This window comes from Hemicordylus capensis, chromosome 5 (assembly GCF_027244095.1).
Source record: "Hemicordylus capensis ecotype Gifberg chromosome 5, rHemCap1.1.pri, whole genome shotgun sequence".
Classification (NCBI taxonomy): Eukaryota; Metazoa; Chordata; class Lepidosauria; order Squamata; family Cordylidae; genus Hemicordylus; species Hemicordylus capensis.
This window is the reverse complement of record NC_069661.1, coordinates 227909522-227932879: the sequence shown is the minus strand read 5'-3', so window position 1 is coordinate 227932879 and position 23358 is coordinate 227909522. Positions and strand designations below refer to the sequence as shown.

Sequence of the window (23358 nt, the reverse complement as noted above, 5' to 3'; positions counted from 1 at the left end):
ACTCAAGTGGAGTGGAATGTTTATGCACTCATAGGGCACTTAACAGACAACAGGTGGGCAGAGCTAGTGGAACTCAGTGGCATGAAGAAGAAGAAGGAAGACTTGAACAAAAAGTGTGGGAATTTTCTCAGCTAAAAGAATACTCCCTCATGACAGTGATAACCCATTCTGCTTCTGAGGGGGAAAGGTGTTTAAAACCAGACGCGCAACTATAGGGGGGGCAGGCAGGGCACGTGCCCTGGGCGCCACTTTGGTGGGTCATGGGGGGGGGGAAAGTGCCATGACCCCACCCCCTTCCCCACAAAATTTTTTTTCAGGGTGGCGGCAGCCGCCGCATGCCCCTGCCAGCTCGCGCCGCGCCGCCGCCACTACCTGCGCCATGGCCAGCAGCCCAACGGAGTCGTCGTGTACCCCCTGATGGCTTGTGGGGAGGGGAGTGAGCGCGGCGGTGGCGGGCGGCGGCGGATCGCAGAGTACAGAGCGATGCCGAGGCCTGCCGTCTGGCCCAGCATCGCTTCCCAACTGCGCAGGCGTGCCTCGCAGTTGGGAAGCGACGCCAGGCCAGATGGCAGGCCTTGGCGTTGCTCTGTACTCGGCGATCTGCCGCCGCCCGCCACCGCCGCTCTCACTCCCCTCCCCACAAGCCATCAGGGGGCCCAGGGCACACGACAACTCCGTCGGGCCGCCGGCCAGGGTGCAGGTAGCGGCGGCGGCACGGTGCGAGCTGGCAGCGACACCGGGCCAGACAGCAGGCCTCAGCATTGCTCTGTACTCGGTGATCTGCCACCGCCCGCCACCGCCGCGCTCACTCCCCTCCCCACAAGCCATCGGGGGCCCAGGGCACACGACAACTCCGTCGGGCCGCCGGCCAGGGTGCAGGTAGCGGCGGCGGCATGGTGCCAGCTGGCAGCGACACCGGGCCAGACGGCAGGCCTCAGCATTGCTCTGTACTCGGTGATCCGCTGCTGCCCGCCGCCGCTGCGCTCACTCCCCTCCCCACAAGCCATCAGGGGGCTCATGACGACTCCGTCGGTCCGCCAGCCAGGGCTCAGGACCGCAGGTATAGGGTTAGGATGTGGGGGGGGGGGCGCAATTTCAGAGGCAGAGCTTGCTCTGGGCACCGTTTTCCCCAGTTACGCCTCTGTTTAAAACACTTTAGTTTTCTCACTAGCCATTTCACACCTTTGTGTTTCTGAGGGGAAAGGAGTTTGATATAAACTTGATATGTGAAATTAACTCCCCCACCCCCAATAAGACAAAACAGGTTTATAGCAAAAGGAGTGAGAAAATACTTCCAGGATTTGTCCTTTTGCCCATATGTGGGTATTATAAATGGGTTTTTAATGGGCTGTTTGTGAATGAACTCTCCTGAGGAAAGGAAGGGGAAGTTGTGCCTTGAATCTTAATCTGCTGATCATTGTATGTGCTCACAAACATACAGTGTTTGTGCACATTGTATGCTTACACTAACAGTCACATAATAAATTCACAACATTCACTATTTTTTTTTTCACACCAAGGGCCTACTGCAATATGTTTGTTTATTTTATTTAATCGATTGATCGATTGATTTCTATACCGCCCTTCCAAAAGTGGCTCAGGGAGGTTTACATTAAAATAAAAACTAAAACCAATTAACTGTTCAAATCGGAAACTGTAAAAACAACATAAAACCATTATCAATTAAAACATTTAAAACTGTTTTTAAAACCCTGGAAAACCAGGCCAAACATTTGCAGTTTAAAAGCCCTGGAAGGCCAGGCCAAACAGATAGGTTTTAAGGGTTCTCCTGAAAGCCAATAATGAACTAAGATTACGGATTTCTGCCGGGAGTGCATTCCACAGCCCAGGAGTGGCTACAGAGAAGGCCCGCCTCTGAGTTGCTAACAGATGATGCAGGTGGTAACTGAAGACAGACCTCCTCAGATGACATTAATGTGCGGTGGGGATCATGCAGAAGAAGGCGCTCTCTAAGGTAACCTGGACCTAAGCCGTTCAGGGCTTTAAAGGTAATAACCAGCACTTTGTATTTTGTCCGGAAACATCGGCAGCCAGTGCAACTGTTTTAAAACAGGCATAATATGGTCTCTCTGGTTTTCCCCAGAGACCAATCTGGCTGCTGCATTTTGAAGTTTCCAAACTATGTACAAAGGCAGACCCACGTAGAGCGCATTGCAATAGTCAAGCCTGGAGATTATCAGCTGATGCATCAATGTTTTGAGGTTATCCTCTTCAAGGAATGGACGCAGCTGTCAAATGAGCTGAAGCTGATAGAAAGCACTCCTGGCCATGGCCTCCACCTGTGAGATACCAGGGTGAGGTCTGGGTCCAGGAGTATTCCCAAGCTGTGTACCTGTTCCTTCTGGGGGAGTGCAACCCCATCCACCACAGGAAGCTCTAACTCATCCCTCAAATTCTGAGCGCCTACAATGAGCACATCTTGCTTGGGTTCAGTTTCAATTTTTTATCTCTCATCCAGCCCATTACTGCCTGTAGGCAGGCATTTAGGGAATGAATGCCATTTCCTGATGATGAAGATGAAAAAGAGAAGTAGATTTGGGTGTCTTCATATGTTGTAATACTTCTAATAGATAATAGTACTTCAAAAGTAGTTAAAGCTTATGAATCATCATCATTTATTACGGTCCATGACCAGCCAGCAATTTTGTAATAATCAGTAATAATCAGTTACAGGCAACATAACTTAAAATGCTCTGATATTAAATAATAATGAATAATACTGAATAATACTAAACTTATCAACCCACCACCAGAATAACACATGCACCTTACATAACATAAGAACAGCCGTGTTGGATCAGGCCCAAGGCCCATCTAGTCCAGCATCCTGTTTCCTACAGTGGCCCACCAGATGCCGCTGGAAGCCACAGGCAGGAGTTGAGGGCATGCCCTCTCTCCTGCTGTTACTCCCCTGCAACTGGTACTCAGAGGCATCCTGCCTTTGAGGCTGGAGGTGGCCTATAGCCCTCCAACTAGTAGCCGTTGATAGATCTCTTCTCCATTTGTTGTTGTTATTATTAATTACATTTTATATCCTGCTGTTTCTCCAAGGAGCCCAGAGGGGTGTACTACATACTTAAGTTTCTCCTCACAACAACCCTGTGAAGTAGGTTAGGCTGAGAGAGAAATGACTGTCCCAGAGTCACCCAGCTAGTATAATGGCTGAATGGGGATTTGAACTCGGGTCTCCTCGGTCCTAGTCCAGCACTCTAACCACTACACCACATTGGTTGAGAGGTTGACAGACCTCTCCTCCATTTAACCATTTGTTTCCTAATGTTACAAGCAGTGGCACAGAATTTGGCCACCAAAGGTAATCTTGGCATCAGAGTCAGAGAGGAGAAAATTTACATAAAAGTCATCCATCCTGCCTGAATAATGTGTCAGAATTGGGCCAATAAAAAGAGAGTGTATATCTCTATAAAATACACAATACAATAATACATGCCCCACTGACTCAATCATGCCTGAGGAGAAGAGGTAGAGCCATTGGGAGTATGGCATATGGCAAAATTTACCCTTCAAAACAGCCGAAGGCAACACATTTAAATGGGCCAAAGTAAAGGCATGGCAGAACTTAGGGAAGGTAAGTTTGTATAAGTAACTAGCCGGTGATAAGGTTTGTCTGGGATTTCCTACAAGCACACTGTGTGTATGATGCTCATCCATGAGTGGCATGTCAAAATATGGTTGGTAATCTCACTTTCCTCTTGCCAAAAATTAGCAAGCACTTGCCACAAAGATTTATTAATTGTGTCCTACCTGTTTGTACCAGTGTTCTGTTAAAGCAGTGTTCTGTTAAAGCAGCTTAAAATAATGACTTAAAGTAAAAAAGACATACAAAAGGAATAAGGGGGAAAATATGAAAATACGTTTCAGTAAAACGTAGTGTTCTGCATATCATGTATTGTATTTTTCTATCTCTGCTTCACATCACTGGCAGCCTCTAGTGGCGAGGGGAAACTTGCTATGTGATGGACGGGTATTTCTTCTCCTAAGCAATATGGTCAGAAGGTGGGAAACTCATCATGGGGATGCTAATCTCCATGGAAAGTATTATGCCTATACCAGCTCAATATCTACTTTCTTTGAAAGCCTGAATCCTATGCTGCAGAATAAATGATACAAGCTAATGAGATGCAAGCAAATGCATTTAATTTCATATGTTATTCTTGGCACACAATTTGGACTGCTGAGGTTTGGAGGAAACACACAGCCCAGTGTGTATGCAATATTATCATGCCTGGAAAATGGCATTTCCTATCACTTAAAACTACTCCTCTTTGTTGATGCTTTCTGTTCTTGTGGATGCAGGTAATGAATGCTGTGTGGAAGCATTATATGTATGGCTGACTTCAAGGAGTCTGACCAACTTCAAGGAGTCTTGGAGAAGATAAAGCATTTTACATATTGCATACTGAAAACTGCTTCCAAATGAATATAAAGAGCAAAGATCTTTATTTTCCCTGTAGTGAAGTGTGATGAATACAGATTTTTGAAACTGGAGCCTTTATTATTATTTTTTCCTAAGGTCACTTGAATCATTTGACTGATACCATCACATTTTTCCCCCTTTTTGTGTGAAATGGTTTCCTTGACAACTGGCTGTCAAATCAACTTTTCAGCTTTAATCAAGTCAAAACAATATATTCTTTCTATTCTGAAAGCCCTCAAGTCTTAGAGAATTATTTCAACCAAGATTTGTAGGTCACAATAGCAGGTTTCTCCCCCACCCAGCCACCCCCCACCACTGATAACCTTAGTTCTTCGTATGTGTTTGCAATTCATTTCTGTAGGTTCATACAGTGTACAGAAAGTCCACATCTTGTTCATATACCTGAACAGGCAGGAAGGAAGAAATTTACTGTTCAGATGAATAAACAAAAATGTATGAAGTCTTGTAACTGTGTCCAAACATATGTGCACAGGATTGTCCCCATGTTGGTTTTGTTCAATCAAATGACTGTAACGTTCTAGCTGGGTCAGTGTCTTTCTCGATACCACAAGGTAATTAATAAATATAACACAATAGTAATAGTCATCTCATGGTTTGTCTTTGTTTAAGATTCATATCCCACCTTCCATCAATTAGGCCTTCATGGTAGTCTTCAAACATATGTAAATGTGGGGCTGCATCCAAAGGGGTCCCTTCCTCAGTCAGAGCTTAGGCATTTTTCCTCTAGAGGAAGCTCCTCCCATTGGAGGAAGGAAACCTTGAGGTACAATGCAGTGTATTTAGTTTCAGCAGGAATGATTTCCCAACCAATAACAAATCAACAAGATTCCTATCAGTGACCCCCTGTGGAGGTGGGGCTGTGGTGTGGAGAACAGAGTTGCAGGCACAGCTCATTTCCAGTCTTCTCACCCTATCCTGGCTGCGTCTCTCTCTCTCTCCTTATCCCACAGCTGTGTTAATTCCAGGCTCTCAGGTTGGTCATTCGCTGCAGTGGGATGAGGTGTGAGAGAGAGGATAAAGCCGGGATAAAGCGAGAAGAGTGGGAATGAGCTGTACCTGCAGCTTGTTCTCCACACTCCTAGCTCCAGACCCACTTCCACCCCTACTGGTCACCACGGATACCCATCCTTCACCTGATCTCTACTGTAAAGGGCAACTCTAATTTAATGGCAGTTAGAGGCAAAGCTTCCCGGAAGGGGATTTGATGACGTCGGGCTTTATTATTTATCACAGATCCTCCCAGTGTGTTTTGAGTAAGAAATCTTTCTCAAGGGGATTTTAAAATCTAAAAAACAACAGTGCAAAGGACAGGTATCAGCTTGGGGCAGGGTTTATTTTAGAGTGCACCTTCTTTGTTATGAACCCCGCGGCCTGTTACAATCTTCTGGAGAGGTCTGGTTATGATTGCTGCTGGCTCATCTGGTGGCAACCTGGGACCGGGCTTTCTCTGTGGCTGCCCTGGGGCTTTGGAATATGCTCCCTGCTGAAATAAGAGCAGCTCCTTCTCTGTTTGTTTTCAGGGAGACCCTCAGGACTCACCTGTGCTCACAGGCCTTTAATTAGAATCAATTGTAATCATTTGTTTTAATAACTGTTTTATGTGATTTTATTTTGTGGATTTTAATCAGTGACTTTTAATATTTTAAACTTTGTACATAGGAACATAGGAAACTACCATATACTGAGTCAGACCATTGGTCTATCTTGCTCAGTATTGTCTTCACAGACTGGCAGTGGCTTCTCCAAGGTTGCAGGCAGGAATCTCTCTCAGCCCTATCTTGGAGAAGCCAGGGAGGGAACTTGAAACCTTCTGCTCTTCCCAGAGCGGCTCCATCCCCTGAGGGGAATATCTTGCAGTGCTCACACATCAAGTCTCCCATTCAGATGCAACCAGGACAGACCCTGCTTAGCTATGGGGACAAGTCATGCTTGCTACCACAAGACCAACTCTCCTCTACACTACCTAGAGATGTACATATCAGGTGGTATAAAATGTGATACATTAATAATAATAATTAATTAATTCTATGTATGCTAAAAAGCCCTTTAAAAAAATAAGGAACACCAATCTCATCAGCTGTTTTCTTGGAATTCTTCATGAAGGAGTTGCCCTCATCTGTGGAGCATAGAGCAGACCCTCTTGGAGACATCCACGACATCGATACCAGCTATGACTGACTTGAAATACCAGGTTGGCCTCCCTGAGGCACAGTGTCTTTTAGCCTGAGATCTTTGGCATGCCCTCCTGCTGAAGGCCCATTTAGCTCCCACCCTGTCCTCTTTCTGGTACCTGTTTAAGACTCTCATTGTCTATTGGAAACTGAGCCTGTGGTGGGTTTTTTTGTTTGTAAATTTTTGTTTTAATGGTTTTATAATTCTTTATATTTTATGGTTATAGCTTTATATTATATGGTATATGATATAAATCTTAAATAGTATAAGAATAAAATATAAATCTTGAATATAAGATTTATATTCAATCTTATATTGAAACCAGTATAAAAATCTTGTAAGTAAATAAGTGCTCTACCAGGTGAGAAATATAGTGGCAGAACAGGATATTTACAAATGGATGGATGGATGGATGGATATATATATAGCAGCATCTGGGTGACAGCACTTTACAAAGAATGAGAGGACACACACCTGCCCAGAGGTGCTTGAATCTTGATACTGACACCAGGGAAGAATAGAAAAAGGGGAAGGTAATAGTGGTAGGGATAAGCAGGGGATGAATATGTTAATGTTTCAGTTACACATGCTTGAGATTAGTTACAGTAGGGAATCAGGACTAAGGTGTTTTGCCAAGGCCTTCATGGAAAAGCCACCGAGAAAGGAATTTTGTTTTGTGTTGATAGTCAGTCAGTCCTGTGACCTTCCCCAAAGTGAAGAACTCACTTTTCAAGCTGAAAGGAACGCCAGCAGTATACCTGGTTCCCAAAAGCAGTGACCTTTTTTTAAAGAAAAGTTGTCTTTTCCCTCTTTAGTACCTAATTACTTCTCAAAAAGCAACAGAGGCTGTTCTTCATGTTCATGTTACTTGCTATGGAAATAGCAATGGGTTCTTTTAACATCTGTTGTGAATTTGGGATCTTTTATTCATCGTCGTAATACCATGTTGAGCTGTGTGTAGTAATTTCAACAGACTTTTTTTAAAAATAGCATTCTATTAAAAAAAAAATCTGTCAATAAATTTCTTCATTACAGCTTTATGGGGTTATTTTCCTGCTCATATATAGGCTTTAGATTTCTCTTTCCCCTATCCCCTGATCTTATGGGTACCAATATCAGTTTTATGCAGCTGCATTATATTAGTAATAAAAGGCCTGCTCCCCCTCTTCTTTTTCATTTCATGTTGGGATGGAAAGAAGCTATCAGCTTAGGTATTTGTAATTATAGCTAGATCCTGTGAACGGACCCTGTGCTGGTACTGGGCATAAGTCTTAGCTCTGCTACAATAATATCCATGAACACTTGGTGTGTGTGCTTTCTCTTCCTTTAGTTACAAGTAAATCAAGAAGGTGACGCCCAGCTATACAGAAAATATAACAAAGATGGTGAGCTTTCCCCTAGAGGTTCCTGTGTTATGAGACTGTCCTGAAACAGTCAAGAGAGTTGTTCCATCCCCATGAAGGCTATGGTAACTTTATACAGATGGTCAGGGATGAGCAGCAGGTCCTCCTAAAGTCCCAGACCCTCAGCACCTGCCCCCAAATGCTGACCTTTGACATCATGGATTTTCCACATCATGTCTAGTTTGACCGGTAGTTGTGCAGCTCTTTGGATCTTAGATTACTGTTTAAGGCGGCACAAGACCCTTTGTCTTTTAACTACTAAATGAATTTCAGACAGTGCAAAAATTCTCAGAAGACAGTGCCATCATCCCACCATTTTCTGCTTTCTGTCACCTGGCAAATGACTTTAACCCAGCTTTTTAGAGGCTTAAACACACACACTTGTGTATTTGCTTCATGGAACTTCTGTGTAGGGATGTGCATGAAATGTGATTCGGGTAGCAAATTGCAGCACATCTCCCACACCTTTAACAGGGTGGAGAGCAGGTCCATACCTGCTCTGCCACTCGCTGCCACAGAACATTTGGTGGCACTGCCTAAAGCTATCATTGTGCACTCCCAGTTGCCTTCACATGACATCGGCACACACATGGTCTCCGTGCATGTGTGGCAGCAATGTGCATGCTGGTATCCTGCAAGGGCAGCTAGGAGATGCCCCACTGGCACTTTATGTTAGCTGCAGGGAGCACAACTGAACTTCCTGTAGTGGTGAGTGGCAGAGGAGCAGGTATGGACCTGCTCTCCTCCCTGTTAAAGGTGCAGGGAAAGTGCTGTGATTCGCTCCTCAAATTGTGTTTCATGCATAGAGGTAGTATACTTCTGAATAGCACATGCCAGGGATCAACATAGGAAGCTGCCATATACTGAGTCAGACCAGTGGTCCATCCAGCTCAGTACTGTCTACTCAGTCTGGCAGTGGCTTCTCCAAGGTTGCGGGCAGGAATCTCTCTCAGCCCTATCTTGGAGATGCCAGGGAGGAAACTTGGAACCTAGATGCTCTTCCCTGAGTGGTTCCATCCCCTGAGGGGAATATTTTATAGTGCTCACATGTAGTCTCCCATTCATATGCAATCAGGGCAGACGCTGCTTAGCTAAGGGGACAAATCATGCTTGCTACCACAAGACCCCTCTCCCAAAATTCCATCTCTGGGCAGTTTACAACATAAATTAACCATGAGAACCTTCAAACAATTAAAAACCACAGTCAAGTTCAAAAGGTTCGGTGGGGAAATGAGTGTTTATGGACTTTTAAACAGTTGTCGGAGACAGAGAGGCTCTTATTTCAGCAGGGAGCTCATTCCAGGGTTTCAAGGCAGCAACAGAGAAGGCTCATCCCGGCATAGCCATCAGACAAGCTGGTGGCAACTGCAGACGAAACTCTCCGGATGATTTCAATGGGCTGTGGGGTTTATGGCAAAGAAGATGTTCTCTTAAATACCCTGGGCCTAAGCTGCTTAGGGCTTTATAGGTTATAACCAGCAGCTTGTATTTTGCCCAGAAATGTATTGGTAGCCAGTGTAGCTCTTTTACTATAGGAGTAATATGGTCTCTCCAAGATGACCCAGAGACCAACCTGGCTGCCACATTCCCAAGAAGTAGATGTGGAACCACTGAAGAGCAATGCCTCCCACCCCAGCCCCTCAGACACTCCAGGATACTATGGTCGATAGTATCAAAAGCTACCGAGAGATCCAAAAGGACCAACAGAGTCACACTGCCTCTGTCAATTCCTATTTGGAGATTATCCATCAGGCAGACCAAGGTGGTCTAGGTCCCCACAGCCTGCTCGAAAGCCCCATAGCCCACCCGAAAGCCAGTTTGAAATGGGTCCCAGAGTCATCTGACCAACTCCTGTTAGAAATGCAATGCTGAGCTAGATAGAACTGGGTCAGATCCAGCAAGGCAGTTCTTACATTCTGCTAAGTATGTACAGTATTCTTTTATTTTCTGTCTTGATCTACCAATATGCTGAACTTTAAATGCGGCTTGTTTATCCTCCAACATTTTATTTTTGGAGATCAGCAACATAGTGAGGCTGTTCTCACGTGCAGCAGAAACAGGGCTAGGGAAGTCCGGCCTGGTTTCTGCTGTGTGTGAGAACCGCCAGGAGTCGCAGCAAGCCCTCCAAAGCAGCCCACTGGATAACCCAGGTTTTGGGCACAAACACTTGCAACCTCGACAGGCGCACTCGGGAGGAGGGGGTCCCCAGTAATGCACTCTCATGGTGCATTATTGGGGCTGCGGGGGTGAGGCGCTGGGTGGCAGTGCTTCCCTGCACCTGACTCCTAGAGCTTCCAGGTGAGCCATGGGCGGTCTGCAGGAGAGTCGCTGCTTGTCTGGGCAGCCGATCCCCCTGCCGGTGGTAGGGTGAGACATCGTCTGTGGGGAGGGTCAGGAAAATCCGCTCTCCCCATAGACCCACCTGAACCCCTTCACATGGATCGTGTGAAGAGCTTCTGAGTCTAGTTGCTACCATTGGCTCCAGTGAAGATAAATTGGAGGTCTGCTTGTTTTTGTATGTGGAAGGCATCTTTCCATGATTAATAAAATCTGAGGAAGTTTGAAATGCAACATTGTCCTTCTCCCCAAACAGCAGCCGACATCCTGACTAACAAAGTATTGGCATTTGGTTAGATGCACCAGTGCTGTGAACAGATTTCCAGCTGATGGCACTGCACTGGCACTGGCACTTGGGGGAATGTGGATGATCTCCTCTTCCTCCGGAAGTCCTTTGTATCACCCAAAAATATGTACTTGAGAGTTGTGCATATTTTCAGGCGACGCAGAGGATTTAGTTTTGGGACACACAAAGGACTGTTGGGGCAAGAGGAAGTTGTTGAATTTCTTTCCCCGCCACGTGAGTGCCAGTGCTGTATTGGTAGGTTGTGTCCTCAGTATCGGTGCATCGAACGAAGCACTGAGGCTTTGCCTGCATGCACATGCTGGTGTACTGCTTCGTTTGGGGCTTTTGGCATCTTTACATTAGTTGGTCTGAATAATATGGCCATCTAAAACATCTCAATAATCAGGCTAGGTGGGATTGTCCTCTACAAAGGGTTATGTTGCCATGGACAAGCAAGAGGGACATGAACAGAAATCTCCATCTGTGCCATGTTCATAATTTTGCATCTAATCTCCCCAGACTGTCCTTTCCTATGGGAATTTGATGGGGAATCATGACCACTCAGAGGGTTTTTTGTGTGAAATGCAATGTTGCTGACCCACCTCCATCTCAAAAAAGACCCATGTATAGCATAGCTTTGCCACACTCTCCTTTGAGGCACAAGGCTGCTACTGCCCCAATGGCTTTTGCCGGGCTAATGCAGAAGGCTGAATTGCATCTCAACCTGTACTGTAGCAAGGGAACAACCTTTTTTTGCTTTCTTGTTCCTTTCCTCAATCGTAATGCTCTATGTGTTCTTATTTATCCCCGCTTTTAGCTAGTTGCTGCTGATTTTAATCTGTTTTATGTGGTTTTATGCTCTGCTGTGTTATTGTTTTACTGCACACTTTTATATTGTATTTCTTTTTATTGTAGTACTCTACCTTGGGAGAAATTTCTGAAGGGTGGCTTAGAATTTTTTTAAATAAATAAATGTACTTTGTACAACATTTGTACAAAGAGATCTGTTCTTATTATTTGTCCTTTCCCTGTAGTCTAAACAGCAGGTACAAATTCTCACGCTCTCACATTCTGTATGGAGTCTTTACTTTCTCACACTCTGAAGTGCTCAATAGATTTTTTGCTTGCAATGGTGTAAGTAGGTTGGGTAAGTAGGGTGTAAGTAGGTTGGGGATATATTGGTTCTAAAGAACATTTAGTTTAGTATAGGCTGTACTAATTTTTGCTGGCCAAGGACCAAAATAAAGGTTAGATTTAGTTTAGTACAGGTTATACTTATGCATCCTATAAACATTATATGCATATTTTTTTCTGAAAGTAAAGTCCATATAGTCAATAGAACTTACAAGTAAGTGTACATAGGACTGCAGCCACGGTTTTTGTGTATGAGGCTAGGACTGCAATCCTGGGACCTTCCTGAGAATAGGACACACTGAATACAGAACAGTGGAACATACTTCCAAGTAAATCTGCATTGCATTGTACTGTTAAATCACCTTTAGGTAAAATTTGTGAATGTTTTATCATTGTTAATGTGGAAGATAAATATGTGTGGTGCCCTGCCTCCTCCAGGAAGCCATTGGCCACAAGGAAAACCTGGAAGCAAGCTATGTGGACATACACAAAAGACAACTCGGAGAAGAGAGGGGAGGGGCTACTTCCCTAATGCCGCGAGTCCCATTCGAAGTGACTTCGCTCATCAGATATCCCAAGAGCTGAAAGCCCTGGGTGAAAATGCTCCTGGCTCGAGGCCCTGTGTGTTGCTGCCCCTTGTGGCATCCTGCTACATTGCAGCACATTCCTAGGCTTTTGAAGCTCTGAACAACAAGTTCTGCCATGTGGAGTCATTTATTAACCTTTCCCTGTAGTAGGAAGTAAAAAAGGCTTCCTGGTGGAGGCTACGGGTGTGCATGTAACTGGGCAGGGGTTATTTGAAGGTGTGTGTGTGTGTGTGTGTGTGCGCCCCTCCCTTCACTTCCCCTCCCCCTGTGTGTGGGGGGGGCGGTGTGCCCCTCCCTCCACTTTCCCCCCATTGGTGCTCGGTTTTTCTAAAGTCCTTCAGGGCGGAAGTGTACCTCCCTGCTTCCCTGTCCCCTCTTCAGCTGGAAGTGGCCAGAAGTACCTGGTGTGCACACGCGCCAGGTACTTCTGGCCGAAGAGGGGACAGGGCAGGGAGGTATGCTGCTGCCCCAAAGGACTTTACAAAAACCGAGCACCAGCCGGGGGGGAGGGGTGAACCGGAGGGAGGGGAAAGTGGAGGGAGGGGTAAGTGCACCCTCCCCTGCCCTTAAAGTTTGACACCCCCTGCCTTTGAATCTCATAAAAGGGCCTCCGAACAGGTTTGTGCACATCTCTAGTGGAGGCAGCCCTTGTCTCAGAATCAAGATCTTCTTGTGTTAGTCCTGATGCTTCTCTTGATGGTCTGCTTGTGTAATCCTTGGCTTATTCTTGACTCCTGGCTCTGGTTCTGTCTCTTTGGCTCTTGACTGCTACTTGGCTTGACATTTGGTCTGTTCTTGGCTTCTTCCTGACTGTTACTCAGTTTGACCTTGGGCATGTTCCTACTGATCCATTCCCCCACCCACCCCGGATTGGTTGTTCAGTGGATCATCTGGTGTCTCCCTGACTCTCAGTCCTGTCCTTGAACTTGCACCTCCTAGTGACTGCTGCACATGGCTTAGCTCCTGCCACTATCTTTGACCACTCCTTCTGGCCCTTTGGACCCTTGCCTGCCCACACTAGAATCTGGCCCTTGCCTGCCAGGCCCTGACATTGGATAGTAAATGAGAGGGTAGTTAACCGTCTGAGAACAAGGGATGACATTGTTTACAGTGGGGAACATATTCAGAAAATGGAAACAAACAACCACTTTATAAGATGTAGTGAAACAAACAGAAAATCCAGAGAACAAGTGGTCTCTTGATCGCTCCCAGCTGTGGCCCTTTTTCCAGTTTGTCTTGGGACTGGTTTTATAATAGTGTTTTCCTGCAGAAAACAGTACAAGAGTTTGTACAGTTTAGAATTACGTGTAGATAGGCAGAGTCTGAGAAACTCATGAGATGCCACGGTTTCTCAAACTTGGGAGTGTTGGAGGGGGAGAATAGGTGCACACCAGGGGTGTAAGGAGATGTGCTGCGGCCAGATGACCAAGTCCTCTGGTGGCTCCTCCACCCCCTAGGCTTTACAATTGTGTGCATGTCCCAAGCCACACCCCCTGTGCCTGACATCAGGTGCAAGGGGGTGGGGCCACTGCCAAGGATGGGGCCTGTCAGCCCTGGCAGAGCTTCCCTTCCTCAGTCAATGGTTTGTGGATTCGCTGACTGGGAGCTCCTTTTCCTGCCTTCTCGAGGAGGCAGGGAAAGGAGCTCCCAGTCAGTGATTCTGGGAGCTGCTGACTAGGGAAGGGAAGCTCTGCCGGGACTGACAGGCCCCATCCTTGGCATTGGCCCTGCCCCCTTGCATCTAATGTCAGGCACAGAGGGCAGGGCCAATGCCCGGGAGAGGGTCTGGTCAGACCCTCTTCTATCCCAATGTAAATGGGATGGATGCGTTACATTGTAATGCTGGCTGGGCTCCCCCCACACACACCCACACACCAGCACGGCCAGTGTTTCAATGAAACACTGACTGGGGAGGAGAGAGGGGTGCCCCATGCTGCAAGCCAGTGAGCGCTTCGTTTGCCGGCTTGGAGGGGGCAAGGGGGCACCCTGGCTGAGAGTGAGTGGGTGCCTTGGCAGCACCCCCAGACCCTGGTGGCCACGGGATGACCATCACCCTTACTCCATGGTCCCTATGCCCTTGGTGAACATGTACCCTTGGGTAGTCTGGGAGAGGCCTCTATTTATGCAAACCATGATGGGTTTTTCTTTTGACTGGCAATTTCTCTCACCTAAGTGGTGGATTCAGTATTCTGCGTCCTCTTCAAAGGGGCACACCCTCCAGACCCCTGGTTATTTTTGGGCACTGTGAATCAACCTGTGCACTGTCTCTCTAGCTACAACCCAGCCTCCACATTCCCCAACACCAGCTCTTATTTTGGACTAGGAGTAACCTTACTGAAGGCTTGTGTTGAGATCACTGTTGGGAACCTGTATATAACTTAGTTTCAATAAACCTTTAATTATCAGTATGGCCACGAATTTGGCTTTCTTGAGAAAGGGGTGACACCTGTGTACACCAAGGGAGTGGGAACCCTGGAGATTTCATTCCTGTTGTATAGGATACTAGGTCATTCCCATGAAAGGTGGACATGTGGCCATCACAGGGGTGTGGGGTAGGTTCCAGAGGGTATGGTTCTCCCCCCACTACATTTACGGACTGCAGGGAACACTTCTTGAAGATGGCTTTTGTATATGTGTCTGCAGGAGCTGAGAAGGTCTAAATACCACTTGCAGGGGAGAAGCAAGCAGTAGGAAAGCGGGCATGTACATACCCCTTGCCTGTGGGCTTCTCAGAGGCATCTGGTGAGCCACGTGTGAAGCAGGATGCTGGACTAGATGGGCCTTGGGCCTGATCTAGCAGGGCTTTTCTTATGTTCTTAATGTGGGGAGGAAAAACACAGGGAAGGCAGGAGCTGGGAATTTGGTTTTTAAGGGTGGGGAGTTTGCAGCAAAGATTTTAGTAAGTGTAGAATTGTGTCTATGTATTGGGGATGCAGCTGGATAAGATTTTGAAAAATCCTTCTCTGCACCACCAGTTCACAGAGGAGCTGGTAAGGACGATGGGCCAAACGGCTCAAAGAATGTCTGCTACAATATCACAGGAAGGTCATTCAGGCATACCGTCTGTTTTAAAAGAGGCAGACAAAACAAGCTCCAGTCCAGCTGGGTGAAAATGTCACAGTCGAAGCATGGGTAATAAAACGTGGGCAAATACAATGGCAGCTTCGTGGGAAACGCATTTAAGAATCCTCTGCTTGCCACTTTTTGCCAAGATAAAGTACTGCAGACAGTTTCATTCTCTTCCAAGCAGGAGTGCTGACCTCATATCTTATTAGGATCACGTTGCTATTCATTTGGAGGAGTAGAAAAGCACAATCCTATTAACAGCTTTCATTGTGTATTAATGAAATGGAGTACTGATTCAGCTAATCAGCAACAGCAATATGTGACATATGCTCACAGATGTATTTGAAGTAATCATGTTAAACCTGTTAGAATAAAAAATAAGCCAGAATAACCTTGGGATACTAGAATTGTTTATCCACGTGAATCTTTGTTATATTGTTAGACCATTGGTTTGCCTAGATCAGTTCTGCCTGCACCAGGGGTTCGCAACTTTAGGTCTCCAGATGTTATTGGATTACAACTCCCATCATCCTTAGCCACTATGATTGTAGTTGGAGATGATGGGAATTGTAGTCCAACATCTAGGAACCCAAGGTTACATAGGAAGATCCCATATACTGAGTCAGACCATTGGTCCATCCAGCTCAGTATTGTCTACACAGACTGGCAGTAGTTTCTCCAAGGTTACAGACAGGAGTCTCTCTCAGCCCTATCTTGGAGATGCTAGGGAGGGAACTTGGAACTTTCTGTATGCAGGTGCTCTTCCCAGAGTGGCCCATCCCCTGAGGGGAATATCTTAGAGTGCTCACATATAGTCTCCCATTCAAATGTAAACCAGGGTGGACCCTGCTTAGCAAAGGGAACACGTCATGCTTACTACCTCAAGACCAGCTCTCCTCCTTTAATCTGATTGGTCACTGGGGGAAGCAGGATGCTAGTCTAGATGGGTCTTTGGTCTGATGCAACAAGGGGCTTATTAGGTTCCAGCCATTTGGCACCCATCCTTCCTTCCCACATCTCCTGTACCACCTGCATGATGACTACGCACATTGTCCTCTGTCTTTCTCTCTCCTCCCTGCTGCCTGGAAAGCGAGTTTGTGACATCTACAATTGAATTAGCAGTTGTGGCAACTGAATTAGCAACTGTGGCCAGCCAGGCAGTCATTTGCTGACCCTTAAGCTTAGCAATTTATTAAGGCCCTTCAAGCGAGGCTATTTTTGGAGGAGATATACAGATGGTTAGCTTTTGCTGAGGGTTGATTTTGGCAGCACACAGTACCTAAACAACTCTTTAAACTTCAATACCTTTTATGCCACTGGCATTGATAGAATTTTTGGACGTTATGGAAATGTTGGGTGGCATAGACTCTCATTTTTTATGGCAGAGTTGACAGTGCTTTCAGTCCGGATCACATGGAGAAACTTATGCAGTGAAAGGTGTGCTGATGCATATACTGTGTGGAACATCTGTGTATGACATTTAAAAGCAGAGGAGTGAAATAAATGGTCGTCTCTGTGTAATCTCATGTAAAACTGTTGTTGCAGCTTTGTCTGCTTTCATTACCAGGAAGGAAAGGAACAGGAGAGATGGATGGGTGGGGCTATTTTTCTCAGACTTTATTCAGTCACCACTGTTTCTGTAGTATACGTATTCTTTCTGAATCTTACACTGTTAAGTGAACATGTATTATCAGGATATGATATGATTGATTGATTAAGTCCTGTCAAGTCTGTGTTGACTCTTAGCGACCAATAGATTGTCTCCAGGATGATCCGTCTTCAACTTGGCTTTTAAGGTTTCTCAGTGGTGCATTCATTGCTGTCATAATCGTCCATCCACCTTGCTACTGGTCATCTTCTTCTTTCCTTTCCTTCAACTTTCCCCAGCATTACGGACTTCTCAGGAGAGCTGGGTCTTCGCATAATGTATCTGAAGTATGGTAGTTTGAGCCTGGTCATTTGTGCCTGGAATGAAAATTCTGGATCAATTTGTTCTATGATCCATTTGTTTGTTTTCCTGGCTGTCCATGATATCCTCAAAGTCTTCTCCAGTACCAAAGTTCAAAAGCGTCAATACTTTTTCTATCTTGCTTCTTCAAAGTCCAGTTTTCATATCCATAGAGTGTCATGGGAAAAACCATTGTCTGAATGATACTAATCTTTGTAGGTATAGACAGGAAATGATATAGATTGGTCCAACTCTTTCACTCCACTTGCAGGGAGCAGTTTTACTCTCAACAATAAGAACTTTGGAGTTTTACCCATTCTCTTATGGTGAAATCTGTCAGACCAACGAGAATTTATAGAAGCACAAAATAGTACCGAGTCCTGCTTCTTGGAGTAGACAACAAAACCCTAATTGAAATTATTTAAGGAGTGAACTGAAGAAGTATCCGAAACTTCGCAATAGCGCTGCGAGTCTTTGCTTGTACATTATTAGTCATCTGTATATCCTTGCATTTTGTTCTTTATATAATTACTTATTGTTTTCTATATTCAGGAATTTGTTATACAATACTTTATACTTTCATGTTATACAATACTATATCGAAATAAAATTATTGCCTAAGTTTCCGGGCAAAATACAAAGTGCTGGTTATAACCTATAAAGCCCTAAACAGCTTAGGCCCATGGTACTTAAGAGAGCGTCTTCTTCTGCATGATCCCCATCGTCCACTGTGTACATCAGGGGAGGCTCGTCTGTGGCTACCTTCATGTCGTCTGGTGGCTGATATACTGTAATTGTATCTGTATTTGGTGCCTGCCCTTTTTCATTTTCTGTTACCAGGAAATGGCACAGGGGCCATGGAGAGCGAAGCCCTTCCCCACCCAGAGCCATGGTCCCAATCTAAACTGAGGTTCCACAGCTGCTTTTAGCAAAAGAAAGTGACTCTCATAAACAATAAAATAACTATTAATATTCATATATTTTTTTCACATTCTTATACCATCCAAAACTTATCCGAGTCTCATGGCATTTTACAAAAACCTATTAAAACCAATACTACAACAACAGTTAAAAACACAGGGGCACAGCTATAACAAACAGGGCAGGGAGGAAATGTCCCCGGGGAAGAAGGGGCCTGCCAGCTGAGCGTCTTCGGCTTGCTCTTTGCTTTCCCCCTCCCACCTATCCAAAGAAGAAGGCGAGGAGGTTGGGGGATGGCTTGGGCCCATCTTCACTTTTTGTTCCAAGGCCCACCCCAACCTTGCTACCTCCCTGTGAAAACATTTAAAACAAGTAAACAATTCAAACAATTTAAAAACTAGACAAAATCCTGATAAAACAGGTACATTTTCAAAGTATTTTAGGTGTGTATACTAAAGAAACAAATCCCTTCACGTCAAGAAGTGGTACCCAACCTGTGTTTGTTAATATTGGGCTGGCTGAGATATCATCCACCCAGTACATGTGAAGACAGTGGCCATGCTGAGAGTGCACCTGTCGGGACACCCTCCCAGTGTGTCTCCTGATCACATACTGTACGTCATGGCCCAACCTGTTGCCACCCCCTCCCCTTCCAGCAACAACTCAGAATCGGAGACTGAGGGGGTGGAACTTGTGACGGCCCCCATCCTGGATCCAACCAATTTAGCAGAGAGTGAGGAGACTGATCTGAATCTCTCCACTTCTTACTGAAATCTAAAAATGACAGACAGCATTGAGGCAAGGTGGAGATGGGGAGTTCTGTCCCCCCCCCCACATGCTTCTTTTCATGTAAAGGATTGCCCCACCCTTATACCCCTCTGCATATAATGTTGTAATTTTTAGAAGACTAAAGAAGAATACACATGCTAATATAAAAATAAGACTGGAAATGTGCTTTAAAAATAAAGTTAAAAAGATGCATGCAATTACACCTCTGGCCCCAAACGGTTGTCTTTATAAAAACTGCATCTGGGCAGTGTGTGGTTCTTAGCCATATACCATTTTGTGCCAAAGAGTCAACATTTTACATTAAAAGAGGACGCAGGCTGCATTCATGGCAGATCAGTTTGCTGACCTCTGAAATAATTAAGCAAGTGGTGATGTCTATTTTTAAATGAGTAAACACATACATTACTTTTTCCTGTGTTTTTTACCTACCTGCTGTGAATGAGCATAACTAAAAATAGGGAAGAAGAGATGGCCGAGGTTCTCTTCTGTTTTCTTGGGAAATGGATGGCATTAAGAAGTAGCATTTTCCTTCAGCATGTTTATTTCCCACTGTCTTTTTAAAGACAAATTTCTCCTCGTTTGTTCAGTATCCCTCCCCCCCAACCGCCCAAGTATGTTTTCCTTCTCGCTTAGCAAGAGAAAAGATATTATCATTTTATTTTGCATTTGGATTTCCAGATGATCTCTGTTGTCTTTACCAGGCTTTAGTCTAAAGAAATAAAACCAACCCTTATTTAAAAACCCTTCTGTAGCCCTCGCCCCCACCCACCCTCCCCCATTTTTCCTTTTTATTATGATTCATGCAACGTGTTTGAAATGCATGGAACTGATAACAGATAGGCAGATCAAAGCCTTCTGCAAGTTGATGGCCCGGCTATAAACAGAGTGAATGGAGCACAGGTGTTTTCCCACACAGATCCTATGTTGAACAAAAATACCCTTTATGTAGTGTTTATCTTGCAAAACAAGGCAAAATCTGAATGGAAATCTTCCTACTGTGTAATTTCACCCTGTTTAAGGCTTTAACATCCAATGTTACATTAACACATGATAGAAGCTGTTGGAAAGGCCACTGCTTGCAGTCTTTGGATTTAGCACAAATAAGTCCCAATTTAATCCCAAAGAGAAGTTTTTTAAAACTTTGATTGGCTATTAGCAAAATTACCAGTGACCTTTATGCATACAAGATCTTATGGGCTTTAAGATCGTTGTCTGTCCTTGGGAAATGAATGGCATTTAAGAAAACCACCCATTCATTTTTTTTTAATACTGTCCATTCAAAATACATCTCCCTTTAGCATGCTTATTTCCCACTGTCTTTTAAAAACAGTTTTCTCCCTTGCTTTGTGTATCCCTGCTTTCTGAGATGAGGTGAGTGGTGACTGGATTCAGTGTCTTACCTACCCTGGCCCCACATCTGTGCAATTCCCTCCCCAATGAAGTCTTCTTGGCGCTATCCTTATATTATTTTTGGCACCAGATGAAGACACTTTTTTTGTCTAGGGCTAGGCCTTTTAGGATGGTTTTATGGTGGAGGGCTGAGCTGGGAACTAGGAAACTCTGATTCGAAAACCCACAAGGAGACCTCCGACAAGCCATTGTTTCTCAACTTCAGTTCCTCACTTGCAATATGTTGCTGATACTGACATACCTTACAGAGTTGTTATACGGATGGCGAAGATAATGTACATGAAGTGCTTCGAACACTCAGAAATGCTCTGCAAATGCTAATAACGACTTTTTATTTAGATCCACCAAGTTAGATTACAGTGATACAATGTAGAAACTGAAATTTGTAATTCACTTTCTTTGTAGAGTATTTTATGCAAGGGAATACTAACAGTGTGGGTTGAAGAATAATTAATGATCGCAAGTTGGGTGGATGATTATTTAAAATGAATAGACTAGACATTTCAAAAAGTAAAAGCAGTATATATCGTTGTGGAGATGGATAGCTTGTTTGGCACAAGAACACCTTTCGGATAATAGAATTGGGGAATGATAACAGATTAGCATATGTATGTAAACATATATATTATCTGCAACAGTTTGTATGGATGTGGTGGTACCGGCCTATACTTGCTGGGCATATTATATTTCATAATATATCCTTCCAAATAGCAAAAAGATATGGGAAGCTTTTTGAACAAATTCTGAGTGTTAGATTGCTCCACACATTCCAGCAGCTTTTGATTCTACTTCCCAGTATTATCTTGAGATTTGGTGACTTTGGGGCTATTCTCACAATCGAAGAAAATCGGGCTAGCCTCCTCTAGCCTGATTTTCTCCAATCATGAGAACCACCGGGCACACCACGCCTACTCACGAGGAGACCCCTGGAGGGGAGGCGAAAAGCCGCTTCCCGGCTCCGGGGTTCTCACCAGTATGCCCTGCGCACTCGTGCAGGGCATGCTGGAGCTTGCGGGGGCCAATTGGCCCCCGCTCCCCCCAGCCCCCACCGGCTTCATCATGGAGCCGGCAATCGTGTGAGTGGCCAATCTGGCCACACAGGGCACCCTCCCCACTCACCGCCCCAAATTGGGTCTCACTGATCGTGAGACCCAGTCCAATGTGTTTAGATGTAGACTGGGGACCTTGTGTGATTTTGGCACTGCCATCTGCTTGCCAACTCTTGGTTTCCAACCCCCCCCCCAGCCCTTTTCCCTATTTGCCAAAAATGTAGTTAGTTCTCCCCGGATTCCTCTAGCCAGCTGCTTTTGAAAAGCATTTTGTTTAGTGCTTATAAAGGTATTACTAGATTGTTGCTTTGGGGCCATTATGTCAGCCTCAGGGACGTAGCTAGGGGAGAGGGGGCCCATGTTTGCCCCTCTCCCCTGAGGCCCCTCGAAGTGAGGGAGATAATGAAGAAAATAGGGAGGGGTGGTGCTGGGCGGTGGCCCTCAGGAATTGGGCGGCCTGCGATCTTTGAACCCATCTGCTTAATTATAGCTACAACCCTGGTCAGCCTAGAATACTATGATGAATGCAACCCTATTCAGACACATTACTTTGTGTGTTTGCATAGGTGTCTGTACACATGCACATGTTTTGGGGTGAATGACAGTACATGCATCCATTTTAAAAGAGAACTTGGGGGTACAACCCCCACCCCCCGCTTAAATTCAGGGTACTAATAGGAAGTGTTCTATGGTACCTGCATTGAACATAAAGTGTGAGTTACTGGATGGGCATACAGATCCGTATGTGCATGCCTGTTCTACGTGTGTTCAACAGAAAGTGTGAGTAGGGCTTGTGCTTTATTTTGACGGCCATTTCTTTGTGTTGGAGTGGGAATTGATTTGTGCATAGGAGGGTTATATCTTGGGCTGGGGAGAATGTGAGGGGTGGGTAGGATTTTCAGAGACAAACATGCACCCCTCTCTCCCTTTCTTGAACACTATAAATGTTCTTATGTAATGGATGTAATATCCTTTTGCTATCCATATTACCAGTAAACCTTTAACACTTTTTGGTCTGAAAATGTGCCTCTTCATCTCTTTTTATGGAGAGAGTCCAGATTGAACATAAAGGGATTGTGAGAACCCAAAATGCAGCAAATAAAAATGACTTGCTAAAAGAAAAAAAGGGTGACATTGGAAATCTTAATAAAACGAGCAATTCTCAATTAGATGATAATCCCATGCAATACTTTGTCTGACGGCCTCTTTACCTCTCTAACATAGTTACAAACATTCAAGCACATGCTTTTTTGCAATAATATGTCCTTGAGTATTTCACAGATTAAAATAGGGATCTGCATGTAACATCCCAGTTCCCTCCTCACCACCACCAATATCACACATTGCTGAAGATGTTCTCCACCTTTCTGTATGCTGTATTCATTCATTCAAACTACTGGCAGAGTAAATGCCCATGTAAAAGCCCAAAAGAGGCAGCTTCTTCTTTTGGTTAAAGATATGCCAGAAAACTATAACTGTTCTACAATAGGTTGTCAGAATTTCAAAACAAACCTTAACAGCTTCAGTGTGAGAAAGGACAGGCAATGCAGTACATAGTGCGGGGGTGGCCAGCCTGAGGCACTTGCAGCTGGGAATTGTGGGAGTTGTAGTCCAGCAGCAGCTGGTTGGACTACAACTCTGCTTAGCCACCCCTGTATATGGAGGAGAGCTGGTCTTGTGGTAGCAAGCATGGATTGTCCCCTTTGCTAAGCAGAGTCTGCTCTGGTTGCATACGAATGGGAGACTAGAAGTGTGAGCGCTGTAAGCAGTTCCCCTTAG

The 23358-nt window shown here is 45.0% G+C and overlaps 1 protein-coding gene across 10 annotated transcripts in view; it reads left to right on the top strand.

Moving 5' to 3' along the window:
- The window catches only part of TBXAS1 (thromboxane A synthase 1), a 402124-nt gene that overhangs the window by 169438 nt on the left and 209328 nt on the right, over positions 1 to 23358 (top strand). The gene's annotated exons all lie outside the window — the stretch shown is intronic.